General features: G+C 41.0%; 1 protein-coding gene across 21 annotated transcripts in view; it reads left to right on the top strand.

Moving 5' to 3' along the window:
- PDE4D (phosphodiesterase 4D) overlaps nucleotides 1-13,260 on the top strand; it is a 1,410,178-nt gene that overhangs the window by 190,495 nt on the left and 1,206,423 nt on the right. For 4 of the 21 annotated variants that reach the window (XM_072749985.1, XM_072749982.1, XM_072749978.1 and 1 more), the window contains 2 exons: nucleotides 71-131; nucleotides 351-442. The exons of 15 other annotated variants lie outside the window; for them this stretch is intronic. The gene's annotated coding sequence lies outside the window, so the exon portion shown is untranslated. The remainder of the gene's footprint in view (nucleotides 1-70; nucleotides 132-350; nucleotides 443-13,260) is intronic. 2 more of the 21 variants (XM_072749976.1, XM_072749986.1) reach the window with 1 other exon arrangement.

Genomic DNA, 13,260 nt, shown 5'->3' with positions numbered 1-13,260 from the left:
TTGTGCGCGTTCTAAAAACATCTGCGATTCAGTTGAGTGTAAAAAAAATTCTCTTTTGTGTTTTCCTCAGAGTAACGCTGTCAAATAAGCCTGACTGGGTGAGGTTTCCTTCTGCACAGATCAAACTTTTGGTGAGTGTTTGTACTGGTTTGTCTGAGGAAGAAAAGAAAATGAGTGTTTTTGGTACCTGGCTTCAAAAAGCCAAGTCTGCTTTGCCTGATTTTTATGCAAACAGTCACACCTGCTTCTTTGATTCTGTTCTCACCCCCCTGCTCCCAGGTCACAGATGGAAACTGATACAGGAGACCTTGTCCCCTAGCAACAAACCACATCCACTTTTGCCCCTACAGGAACATTCTATTCACGTGCCTGTCCTCAAATTAACAAAAGGTACTTACAAATATGGAGAGGGTGAATATGAGGAAGGAGCATGTCTTGTTAGGTAAGAAAACGATGTGACTGGAAACATGGGGGGAGGGGTGTGTGTGTGTGTGTGTGTCAATGGTTGGGTAAGATAAGGATGAGTGTTTACCAAATGATTCTATAGTAGATAATGAGTACAGCTTTGGGTTTTAAAAATCTTACATTTATAACAATATTTTGTTTAGGCTATGTTCTCTTAAATCTTGGTATGGAATGGCCTTTTTTTCTTACGTACATTTTGTAACTCAGACTTCCCTAATGGAAGACTACAGATGTCCTTATTTTAGCACTTAGAATGGAAGCTACCTGAAGACAGGTTATACCTTCACTTGTGTAATCCTCACATAGTATGTGCTCAGTTGATGTCTTTTGTTTGATTGAATGATTTAAGGCAGACCCATTACTCCCAAAGGAAGAGAATAAAAGCCTGTATTTTTGTGCTTTTCTACACTAGGGAGATGACCTAAATATCACATATGATTTCATCATGCATATTTTGTTTGGCAAAAATATGACTTTATTTCTTGCTTAATAAAGGCAGGATAAGGGACACCTAGGTGGTTCAGTAGTGGCTGAGCATCGGCCTTCAGCCCAGGGTATGATCCTAGAGTCCTGGGATCGAGTCCCACTTAGGGCTCCCTACATGGAGCCTGCTTCTCTCTCTCTGCCTGTGTCTCTGCCTCTCTCTCTCTTTCTCTCTCATGAATAAATAAATAAAATCTTAAAATAAAGGCAGGATAACAATTTAGATAGCTCGTTCTTGTAATATCCCCAGACTAAACTTGAATGATACCGTATATTAAATAATGTGCAAAATCAGCTGCATGTTTGGTTGCCAAAGGGTTTTGGCATTTTTCACGAGTAAATTAGGAGGCTGGTCTGGAAGGCTCAGGCTGCAGAATGGCAGGTCTTTGCTACCATAGTGATGTGGGCTGGAGGAGATGGATGGCTATCATATAAAGTGTCTGCTGAATGTGCCGTGCCAGCAGTGTTCTCTGGGTGGTACCAAGCACTACTATCAGAGAAAGAAATTTTCTTGGCTCATCATAATATACCATAATGTGTCTGATATAGTCAGCCAAAACATGATCATCTATCAATGCTTCTGCCAGCTACCGAGGCTAGCTAAGGGGACCAAAGGCCAAATGCAGTGATCAAAAAGACAGCTAGAAAAGCAAAAGGACAAGAGAAAAAAACCGGCCAGGAATCCATGTTTTGCTTAATTGTCTTATTCCCTGTATTCACAACAGTGTGGGAGCCTCTTCTACCTCTGGGGGTAATCCATCTTCCCTGTGGGTGTAGGGCCTCTCGTTCCCGAATCTTCCCACTTCTGACCATATCAGTCACTGGGCAGCAGACAAGGGACAGCCACAAACAAGCGGAGTGGTGAAATGTGCAGTCTCTCTTGGCAGACTGCCTGGGTTCAGATCTCTGCTCTGTTTGCCAGCCAGGAAATTACTCAACCCTCAGTGCCCCAGTTTTTTGATCTGTAAAATGGAAGAGTAATAAAAATATGATTTCATAGGGTTACTGTGAAAATTAAAAGAAGGAATATATATTTATTGCTTAGCATACTCCTGTTAATAATGGCAGAGTCAGGAGGACTGCATATATGTGGTAAATGGAGATGGGAAATGTGTATAATTGACTACTTAGGCTTGGTCATAAAGATGTCTCAGGAACAGAAGTTGAAGGAAAATGTACAGTTCTTATTATCACAATCTCTATTGATGTTTTTAAAAAGGATTTTATTTATTTATTTGAAAAGGAGAGAAAGAGAGTGAGCAAGTACAAATGGGAGGAAAGCAGAGGGAGAGGGAGAAGCAGGCTCCCCACTGAGCAGGGAGCCTGCTGAGGGGCTCAGTCCCAGGACCCTGAGATTATGACCTGAGCCGAAGGTAGGTGCTTAATCGAATGAGCCATCTGGATGCTCCACTGATATTGATACTGATATTGATAATATCAATATTATCCATTGATAATATTACGAAGGAGGTAGAAAAAAAATTCCTGTATACCATTTATCCTACTTCCTATATGAGGTGAGTAATATTGTACGAAGCTCTCACTTCTTGGTGTTTGAGTTTTTTCAGAAGTTTTTGTTCTCAACTCCCCTGAGAGGTAACAATAGTCAAAAGATAGGACTTTGGTAAAAATTTCAAGTGGAAAGGCACATAAAATTTTACTTTTTGAAATGTAATTGCTTTGGCATAAAAAATAAGAATCAAGCTTTAGTCCCAGGATGATATCACTTTTTAATGAATTGAAATTGCAGCTAATAGAGTTGAATATAAAGATTAGTGAATATGGTTTAAAAAAAAGGCGTAGCATGAATTATTCATTATAGGTGTTTAAAGAGAAATGGTGGTGAATTTTTTTAACAGAAATTCAGGAAAATAAGTCAGGCAGTTTAAAAATGAATCCACTGTACAACTTGATTCTGCATTAGTAAATATAATGAAGGTAAAAATGTTATTTAGTAGCAGAAGCATAGTGGAAAAGCCTGCAGCTATGATCAGTGGTTCTCTGGGGGCAGGGGCAAGAGGAGGGTACATCCTTGGGATCCTGTCTGACCCAAGGCACAGATCTCCTGCCTTGGATTTCAGTTATTTCACTCTTTTTGTGTTGCCGAGGCACATCTATCTTCTCTGGTTCCCTGTGCTCACTCTCCCTGCCTGCTTTCCACTGGGACTGAAACTCTTTTTTTTCCCCCTCTATTTCTACCCTTAGTAGATATATTTTTTTTTATTTTAACCAAACTCATTTTTTTCCCTGACCTGTGACAACATGACCAGTGAATTTCTGATATAGGTGCTTGTAGCTCTGTTGATGGACTTGAGTGTCCAGTCCCACAGCTTTGTGCCAGAGGAATAGCAGTGTAACACACAAAGCTTACAGAGGCTCTGCTGCTATGGCTGGGCATGACCCATCAACATGCCAGTTGCCTTATTTCTGGTCTTTTTTAAGCCCTGGAGTCCCTGGTCACATACACTTGGATTACTCAAACCAGTCTAGCGGATGCTAAATCAAACAAATTTAGCGTGATGTACCAACAGTATCAGTGCCATGTATTCAGTCACTCATAATTATTCACTCATTTTTTCAGTGGTATTCCTATAGTTACGTGATGAGAGATTCAAGTGGGGTAAAGAGAAGGAAAACTAGTAAATTTCTGAAAGGAAAGGTAGAAGTTAGAAGCCAGGGAAAGTGACTTCCAGGGGACATTTTCCGATCATAGGTCGGTATTAGGATATCTAGAGTAAAATAAAATATTCAGGAGACATATTGTTCAAACATGAATATGCAGATAGTAATATCACTACTTGGGTTTCTCAAAAGTTATGTAAAAATAAGTACTGTAGCTGAAGACAGCCTGTACCCACAGGGAAGGAGTAAAGAAATAGCATTCGAAGAAGAGCACGGACAGTCTTGGTCAGGTACAGTGCTAAATGTTCATCTTGATAATAGAATGTTCGGGGCACTTACTTGGTCTGCTCAGTAAGTGCAGCCAGAGAGAACATAATAAATAGTGAGCCTTGTTGGTGGGAAGCACTATTAATAATAATGGAAATGTTAACACTCAAGATCCTGGGGGTCTTTAACTGAGCAGCTCTGGATCTGTGAGACTGATGTGTGGCTCTGGGTCTCCTGCCAAGTTAATGATGGGCCCCCTGTGGTTTCTCCACTATCTTGGGGGCAGTCTCAGACTCCTCCTGAGGCCTCTCTTAGTATATGTGAGTTGGAGTTGGTGGGGATGGGAAGACAGACGTTATTTTTTAATTTGTCTGAAGTGACAACCAGGCTAAGGGTAGGGATAAACGCAAGGGGTAGAAGTTGATTAAAAGGTGTTTTCTGATCTGGGACACTTCTCTCCCCTTGCAGTGGCACAGGCATTTAAGGAGCCAGTATGAATTCCTAGGAGTCAAGGTATGAGGGCTCGGGCTTCTAAAGGCATCCAGCCCTCTCCCCGGAGGCTCTGGGGGAAATGGATTTTGATCCAGCTAGTCTGGTTGTGCAGCCCCATATCCTTGCTGGAAACGTGAAGACCTGCTCTTGAATGCTTCGGTACTAGTCTAATGCACAGTGAGCTATACTTGAAAAGTGCAGGGAGCCCATAGTGGCCTTCCTTGGGTTGGGTCTCCTGACTGGTCTCTTGAGCCTATTTTTAATTTCTTAGGATATTTTCACAGCACACTTGTGGCATTGTCATTGCTTGTTCTAGTGTTTTTCAGTCGTGGTAAAAATAAAAAACAAAAATAATAATAACAAATGGCTTCTGGGGAAGGTTCTCAATTATGCCCACTAGGTCTCATGGCATTTCCATAATTCATAACTCATCTGTATTAATAAGGGTGGCTGTGGGAATAGTAATCACAGTGTCTAGCTCTTACCACCAGTACTGCCTTCTCTGCAGGTTTTTTGCAAAAGTGGTTACATAAGAGGGTGGATTCTGTCCATTGGACAGCCTAATCCATGGTCAAACTGATGTTTGCTCCAGTGATTGTAAAAGGACAGATTTGGCACCAGGCGTATTCATTTCCAACAGAATGAAATGAGTGTCCTGGGCCATTATTCTCAGAGACCTCTCAGCATTGGTCTGAAAACCAATTCACAATATTTAATAGCAGGCCTTTGTGTTTTCTGTAATACACTTTGATAACTGCATGGGCTTCTTTTCACTTAACACTACTTCTGTGCCTGCTACTCTGGAAGAGAATTGGTCAATGCTACTAAAATAGCATTTCTTAAGGAGTCAAATGTGAGTGGTGATTCACATAGAACTGGTTTGCCCATTTTCTTCCTGGACTCTTTAACTCTGAAGTAATTGTAACTAAATTTCAGGATTTCTTTTGGAATATTTTTTACATTTCTGTCACTTCATGCATAGATACTAATATTTCTGCTGCATTCTCTTATTATATATTAAGCTTCTTGGGAAAGTATATATCTTTTTATAGAGTTTTCCAGAACACTTAACTATACCATGATCTTCATTCTTGTTCATAAGCATTCATGCAGTGGCTACTTACCTGTGGTCTAATAAATAGTGGTATAAAAATTGGAATAATGTGGATACTATGTCCTCTAGTCAATGAAAATTGAAGACTCTGACCTCACGACTTTCTCGGCAAATGCTATTGACTTCTTAGGCTATGTGTAGTATTGTATACATACAAGGTATTTAATATTATAGTTAGTGATATGACTTTTTTTTTTAAGGTTTATCTATTTATTTGACAGCAAGAGAGCACAAGCAGTGGAAACAACAGAGGGAGTGGGATAAACAGGGTGCCTGCTGGCAGAGAGCCAAATGCAGGGCTTGATCCCAGGACCCTGGGATCATGACCTGAGCTGAAGGCACTCAACTGACTGAGCCACCCAGGTGAAGTGAATGGCCCTAGGGCTTTTGGTGATTGGCCCTCACCTTCAGAACAAATACCAGGGCCTAGTCAGTGGCTGTGTGGGTATTGCGAGGAAGAGTGTAGCAGGTCAGTTGTGCTGGTGAAGAACATGGCAGGTATTGTACGATTTAGAGGTAGACAGCATTAGCAGCTGGGTGGGCAGCTTCCTGATTGGCTTCTGATCATAGTGACCTCATGATCCATCTGCCTTCCTGTTAGTGTGTGCATCCTACTTGTGGTGAGGCACTGTCTTTATGGAATTGGCCGTGGCCCAAGATGGCAGGCAGCTGATCACAGAGGAAGCAGTGGTTCTTATGGTGGCCCAGTTCTGTGGTGTGCTTTGAGAATTAGTTCTGATGGCTTGGCTTGGCTTAGATGTTTTTCTTCAGCCATTTCCAGTGATTCTATATGTCATTTAATTTTCTTCACACAAATTGTTTTTCTTCTTAAAGTAGTTTTCTTCTTAATGTCTTTAAGGGTAGATTCTGTCCTAACTTTACAATGGTGTATATCCAATTGAGCCACGTACTTCCTCCAGAATTTTCCAAGGTCAACTCAGTGGCCATTATATTATTTCATGGAAAATTGTGGAAGTACCAATAGAAGTAATCATAGATATGATTGGGACTTTTTTCAAGCCACTGCCAAATGTTTACACATACCTCATATTTTCCCTTTAATCGATGAGTTACAGTTGGTGTTTTCCCCAGGCCCATTAACATGATTTATAAAATATCTCTTGAACTGTACTTCGAAGCCCAACAAAATTGAGTTGTTTGAGCTAGAAAAGCAGGAGCAAGCAAAAGTACAGAATCTCCACAGGAAATGTTTTGCCTCCAGGGTCCCATGGTTGAAACTAGAGATTGAAAATGCCAGCATTACAGCCGATATCTCTGGCTGCTCATTTCTGTGTGTCAAGGCACAGGGATAATTAGAGGCCAGGGTGGTGGGTCCTGTTGCCAGGTGGCCATCTGGCTTTATTCTCTTCCAGGGCCTCAGCCTGGACTTTTTTGTCCAGACTGCTCCTACTGCCTGTCTTTGAGAAGAGAGAGAGAGAGAGAGGTCAAAAGGTGGCAAAAAATACTTTCTCTAGAGATAACGGGTCAGCAGCATCACTTTCATACCCTAGGGATGGTATCTTCCTGTAGTTTCCAGAGAAGGGACAGAAATGTATTCTGTTAAGTAATTGTGAGGAAGAAGCTTTGTACACAGGCAGGAGAGGGAGCTCATTAGCTTGCCCTGGGTGAGAAATTTTAGCATCAGGAGAAATGATGTGTAGGAGAGGGATGGAAAAATACTGAGCATATAGGAGTGTTTAATTAGCAACAGAATAGGAATTTATTTATATTTTTAAAAGATTTTATTTATTTTTGAGAGAGAAAACTACCCCAAGCAGGAAAGGAGGGGCATATGGAGAAGGAGAGGTTGGCTGCTCGCCAAGCAGGAAGCCTGATGTGGGGCTCCATCCCCAGACCCTGGGATCATGAACTGAACTGAGGGCAGATACTCAAGCAGATGAGCCACCCAGGAACCACCAAATAGGAGTTTGTTTGTTTGTTTGTTTGTTTATTTATTTATTTATTTATTTATTTATTTATTTAAAAAATTTAATCATTTATGAGAGAGAGAGAGAAAATACGTGCACCTGTGGGGAAAAGAGAGAAGGAGAGGGGAGGGAGTCCTAAGCAGACTCTACACTGAACGTGGGGCCTGATTCAGAGCTCAATTTCATGAGCCTGGGATCATGACCTAAGTTGAAGCCAGGAGTTGGATGCCTCACCTACTGAGCCACCCAGGCACCCCCAGAATAGGAGTTTAGAAAGGATAAAAAGATTTGGTAGATTAAATTGCTTAATAATTATACTCAGATATGAGGAATACAGACTCTTTTGCACATAGTAGTTTAAAAACACAAACGTTTGATGTCTCATGTCAAAAGTCTGGAAGTAGGTAGTATGAAGCTAGCATATCAGTTCTAGAAGATGATTATGGACCCAATTTCCTTGTATTTATTTTTTTTTTTCCTTGTATTTCTGTTATCCATTTTCTAAACACACAACTTCGGTTGTCAAAGTCAAGTCACAATCCAAGGTAGCTGCTGGAGTTCTGAATATTATTTCCACATCCCAGACAGTAGGAACGCAGAAGCCCAGGCCTTCCTGGAGACCCACACAGTCCTTCCTCTTACATCTTATTGGCCAGAATTTAGTCACATGACCTTTACTTAGCTAAGAGAGAGAGACTAGAAAATTTAGCCTGTTTTGCCAAGTAGCAATGGGTCTAGTTACGATTGGGTTTTTGCTAGGAAGGAGGAAGGAGAAGGTGGGTACTTGACGGGCGTCTAGTGATCTCTGCTACAGAGGCTGAGCCAGACAGGGCTTGGGGACTGTGCTGTTGTTGACTGTGGCATTCTGGCTTTTTGCAGAGGCCCCTTTACACCAGAGATGGAATTTCTTACTTTTACATCTGGGTTATCCAGGAAGCTGGGGTGGTTTCCAGAGAATACTGCCAAGAATGGCTGAGCATATCCAGGTCTGTGTGAAATCAGAAAAGGTGCCTGAGACCCTTTTACCTGACTCCTGTAGAGTTTAATCGATTGAAACCATAGCCTGTGACCCTTGTCTGATTAATACCCTTATACACATGCCTGCAACAGCTGAAGCTTTAGAAAGGTTTTGGGAAGAGGGCACAGTGTAGGAATCTTTTTGGGCTTACAGTCATGGGGAAGTGTATTAAGGTATTTTTAGAGCCATCGAATCCCAAATCTGAATAAAGACCCTTTGACTACTACAGAGACCCTAAAACATGCTGGTTGGTTAATCTCAAAGAGTTGAAGAAAAAAATAAGCCAACATTTGAGAATGAGTTTCATTGATATATGTTTGAGAAATTAGACCATCCCACAATAACCATCCTGCATTCCTGCCTCTCAACAACTTTCTGGGGGCTCAGCGGTGATCGTCGTCTTTAGACGGTGCTTGCGTTTACTGGCTCCGTAAACTTATCCACACATTTCTGATACCTTATGTCTGGCCTACTTTTCACTTATTTATGTATCCTGCTGGGCATCTGTAAGCATCTATGTTTGTACCCGCTGTCAGGATGACCAGGAGGTAGCCAGGACCAGGGCAGGGGGTGGCTACTGGCCTGCCTCAGTTGCTGAGTAGGAGGCATGAATAGAGGACTCCCGGCCTGGAGAGGAAAGAAAGGGTGCCATTGAAACTGGGGCCTATAAGGAAGGCACCTGACAAGGCCTGTGGCTTGTCCTGTACAACGATTCCTGGGTCCATCTGTGGGAAGACATACAGTTGCATCCCAGATATCTCAAGATATCTTGAGATACTCCAGGTATCTCAAGATCTGAATAGGCTCAGATTTTTCCATGGTTTACAAAGCTAGAATCAGGATGTGACTGTTTTGTAGCCAAGTTGTTCCCATATAGGTAGACTAGATTCCTATGGTGTTTTGAAATTCGATGATTGGCCAGGCCAATATTTTTAGGGTAGTGGTTCTAACAGATTGTGCTGTTTGGAAAATTTCCCTACAATCTCCAGGAATTACTCTGTAACCTATTTAGGAGGTTTGTTCTAGTGGCTCACAGGCTAAGCTTGTATTCCAACTATTGGCAGTATGTTCACTGACATCGTTACCCAAATGTTTGTAGTGGGCATTATATTTAAAAAAGAGAGATACCCAACTACTTCCCAAGCTACCCTTGAACCAAAGGAATACTGGGTTAAAACCTTAAAAAATTTTTTTGGCAATGTTAAAAATTTACTTGAAAACCACTTTAATGTGCAAAAGATGAAGAAAGAAAAGCTTCATCCCTTTTAAAAAGCTGCAGGATTCAGATACATGCAAAAAAGAGACATCATAGTCCTTCAAACTACATAGGACTGAATGATTTAAGGCAACATTTTCCTCATTTGAAGCTTTTATTTAGGGACTGCATGTATACATTTCAGAAGGAGCTCTTTTCCCTTCTTCCAGCCCAGAAGTCACTCGATTGGTATTTGCTTCCTTGGACTTGGCTTGAAATGAAATCTTTTCTCTCTACCTTGGTAAATGTCAACAGTGTAAAATGGCACGATTGTGATCTCTAAATGTGCCCTACTGCTGACTGCTACCAATAGGGAAAAAAGGAAAATAGAACCTATTTGCTACCTTGAGAAACATTGTGATCTCTATTTGATTTTCTTCAGATGTGAGGTCTCTAATGGTAAGGCCTGAATTTATTAATTATGACTGGGTAAAGCCTCGACATTATAATTAGCGATAGTGACCTAAATGACATCAATTGTATTTCACTTCCTTGATTTTTAATTTTTCTTAGGTGTATTTAATTTATAGAAAAACATCTACACAGGGATTCAGTCAACTTAAGGATAATTTTGCTAGAACTTGAAATAAGGTGCTTTCAGTGGCTGAAAATATCAGTATATTAGGCTACAACCTGCGTATAAGAAAAATGGTGGTTTGCTTTCTCCCTGGTGTTTCCACTAGTATCTATCATGGCTGTAACCTAATGAATTCAGCTTTCCCCTGTCATATTCCATTTGGTACCTTAGCTTACCTATTTGATTCTAAATTTACTTTGTAGTATTAGGTTTTAGTTTATGAATTTTCATATAGTTGGGGAAACTGTTTGCTCAAAGATATATTATTATGCCTACATTGTAGTTAATAGTACTTGGAGTATTTCTTCTAATGGTCTAAATGTGAATCTTAGTAAAATGGAATTGCAAATTCTGTTTTCAGAGAATATTCATATATGAAATTTCATTCTGTATCTAATGTTAGGGCACTGAGGCTAAGGTCTGCTTTTTTGATTCTATATTTTTTTCTTTAAAATGTACATTCAGTTAGAGAAGTAATACAAGTTCTTCAAAGCTTTATTTCTCCTCCTCCTCCTCCTCCTCCTCCTCCTCCTCCTCCTCCTCCTCCTCTTCTTCTTCTTCTTCTTCTTCTTCTTCTTCTTCTTCTTCTTCTTCCTCCTCCTCCTCCTCCTCCTCCTCCTCCTCCTCCTCCTCCTCCTCCTCCTCCTCCTCCCCTTCCCCTTCTTCCCCTTCCTCCTCCTCATCCTCCTCCTCTTCTTCTTCTTCTTCTTGTAAAATAGAGACAAGCTGGAGAAAGAAAAGAACAAATACCATTGAGGTCTAAGAAGGTCATTGTATTGGAAATTGAATTTTGAGCAATTGGACTTAACATCATTTCATGAGAATTTTCATCTCTAATGTATATGTAACTATTCCACCAAGTAATGTGTCATAGGTCACCGAGGCAGTTTCTAATTTTCTTTTCTAAGACTAATGCTATGTGGAAATACCTTTGTGTACAAACCATTTCCATGTTTCAGATTTTTAAAAATTGGAATTCCAAAAGCAGATTTGCTGGCTCAAAGGATATATTTTAATTTAGTGTTACTTTGCAGGAAGCAAAATAGACATTTCCTAATACTCTACCTGGCTTTGCTTTCTTGTTCAGGGCATCTTTGAGAAGTTGGAAGGAGAAACCTTGCAAAGGAGAAAGGAATGATAAAAATTGTTGTAATTTTGCTACAGAATTGTTGTAGGCCTTGTTTGCAAACTTAAAAGGGTTTGCTGGAGGAGGAAATAGCACAAACGAACTTGTCCCACATCCGTGTTTTCCCTCTTGGTCCTGATGCCCAAGAGGTGGTACCATCTTCTGAGGGGCTTCTGAGGGTTTTTTTTTTTTTTTTGAGACAAGTTAAACTAACAAACACTGGAGGTTTGCTGTGTGCTTTGCAGGGCAAATCAGCTTACTCCTTCAGCAAAGTTGTGGGCAGCAGGCAAAGGCTCGCCCACTTAATTGGCAAGGCAGTCACTTGTGTCTTGGGCTCTGATTGTGATGACTCCAAAATAAATGGAGAACAACTGGGTCTGGATTACAGTTCTTTGGAAGTCTTGAGTCATGCTGAATTTTAGCTCTGCAATCTGGCACCTTGATGGATTTTGTACTTCCTTCCTCTGTTGCGCATTTCCCCCATTATAGCAGCTGAACTACTCCATGTGCATGGCCTTCTTCCCCAGGATCTTCAATTCTTGAGTTCCTTAGGCAATTATAGTGAATTAAATAAGTGAAAATACAATTGATGGTGTGCGTGCATGCGTGTGTGTGTGTGTGTGTGTGTGTGTGTGAGAGGGAGAGAGAGAGAGAGAGAGAGAGAGAGAGAGAGAGAGAAGGGAAATTGAAGATTTTGGATGTTAAAGGCAGCTTTCAGACCTGTGAAGATTGAGAACTGTCTGTCTATACTATGGGCAAATGAGAAGAAGGAGGGGCAAAAGATGTTGCTTTGTGTATCTCGCATCTCTTGGGATTGTGGGACCACCAAGATGTGTTAATTTTGCTCCAAACTCTTAAACAGTTGGCTCTTCTACAGCAGGTTTTCATCCTGGGTCATCAAGGTGGGGCCATGCTACCAGGTAGCAGCTGGCTTCAGTAGTACATTAGTTTTCTAGATTGGTGCTTTCTCATTGGCTTTGCTGTTTGAGTATTTCCTTTCTTTCTTTCTAAATCATGCCCACACTTAAGTATTTAAAATTTACCTAGCATTTTTTTGGTTGCTTTTCACCGCAACACGTATTATCAGTATCTCTGTGAGAGAACAGAAGTCCTTCTTTCCACAATTGCTGGAAATGAACCACACAATCCATTCTCTCTGCAGCAGCCAGAGTGATCATTTAAGAGCTATATCAGATCACATTGGTCCTCTGCTGAGTGAAGTAAGTCAATCGGAGGACAAACATTGTATGTTCTCATTCATTTGGGGAATATAAATAATAGTGAAAGGGAATATAAGGGAAGGGAGAAGAAATGTGTGGGGAAATATCAGAAAGGGAGACAGAACATAAAGACTCCTAACTCTGGGAAATGAACTAGGGGTGGTGGAAGGGGAGGAGGGCGGGGGTGGGGGTGAATGGGTGACAGGCACTGAGGGGGGCAATTGACGGGATGAGCACTGGGTGTTATTCTATATGTTGGTAAATTGAACACCAATAAAAAATAAATTTATTATAAAAAATTACTATAAAAAACATTCTGGACTTTTCATTGCTCTTAGATGAAAAGCAAAAGTCCTTATCATTTCCTACAAATGTCTGTATGATCTGGCTCTCTTGCTTCTTGAACTAGACAAACTCATTCCTTCTGGGGGCCTTTGAACCTGCCTGTTAACCTCTCCCTGGCTGCCTTGGAAAAGCCGGCTCTTGGCATCATTCTGGTCACTGCTCAAATGTCTTCCTCACAAATACCTTTGCTGACCACCCTACTGAAAGTAGCATGCTTTGCCCTTACCCCATCCTTATCCCATCACCCTGTTTGTCTTTCTGAAATAATTTTGGCTGTTCGTTCACTTGTTTACAATTTAGAATGTAAACTCTGTGGGAGCAGGTGTCTCTTTTCCATCATTCATTGCT

The sequence above is a fragment of the Vulpes vulpes genome, chromosome 2 (genome assembly GCF_048418805.1).
Source record: "Vulpes vulpes isolate BD-2025 chromosome 2, VulVul3, whole genome shotgun sequence".
In the NCBI taxonomy this organism is placed as follows: Eukaryota; Metazoa; Chordata; class Mammalia; order Carnivora; family Canidae; genus Vulpes; species Vulpes vulpes.
Note: the sequence above shows the minus strand (reverse complement) of the source record. Positions and strands in the feature narration are given on the sequence as shown.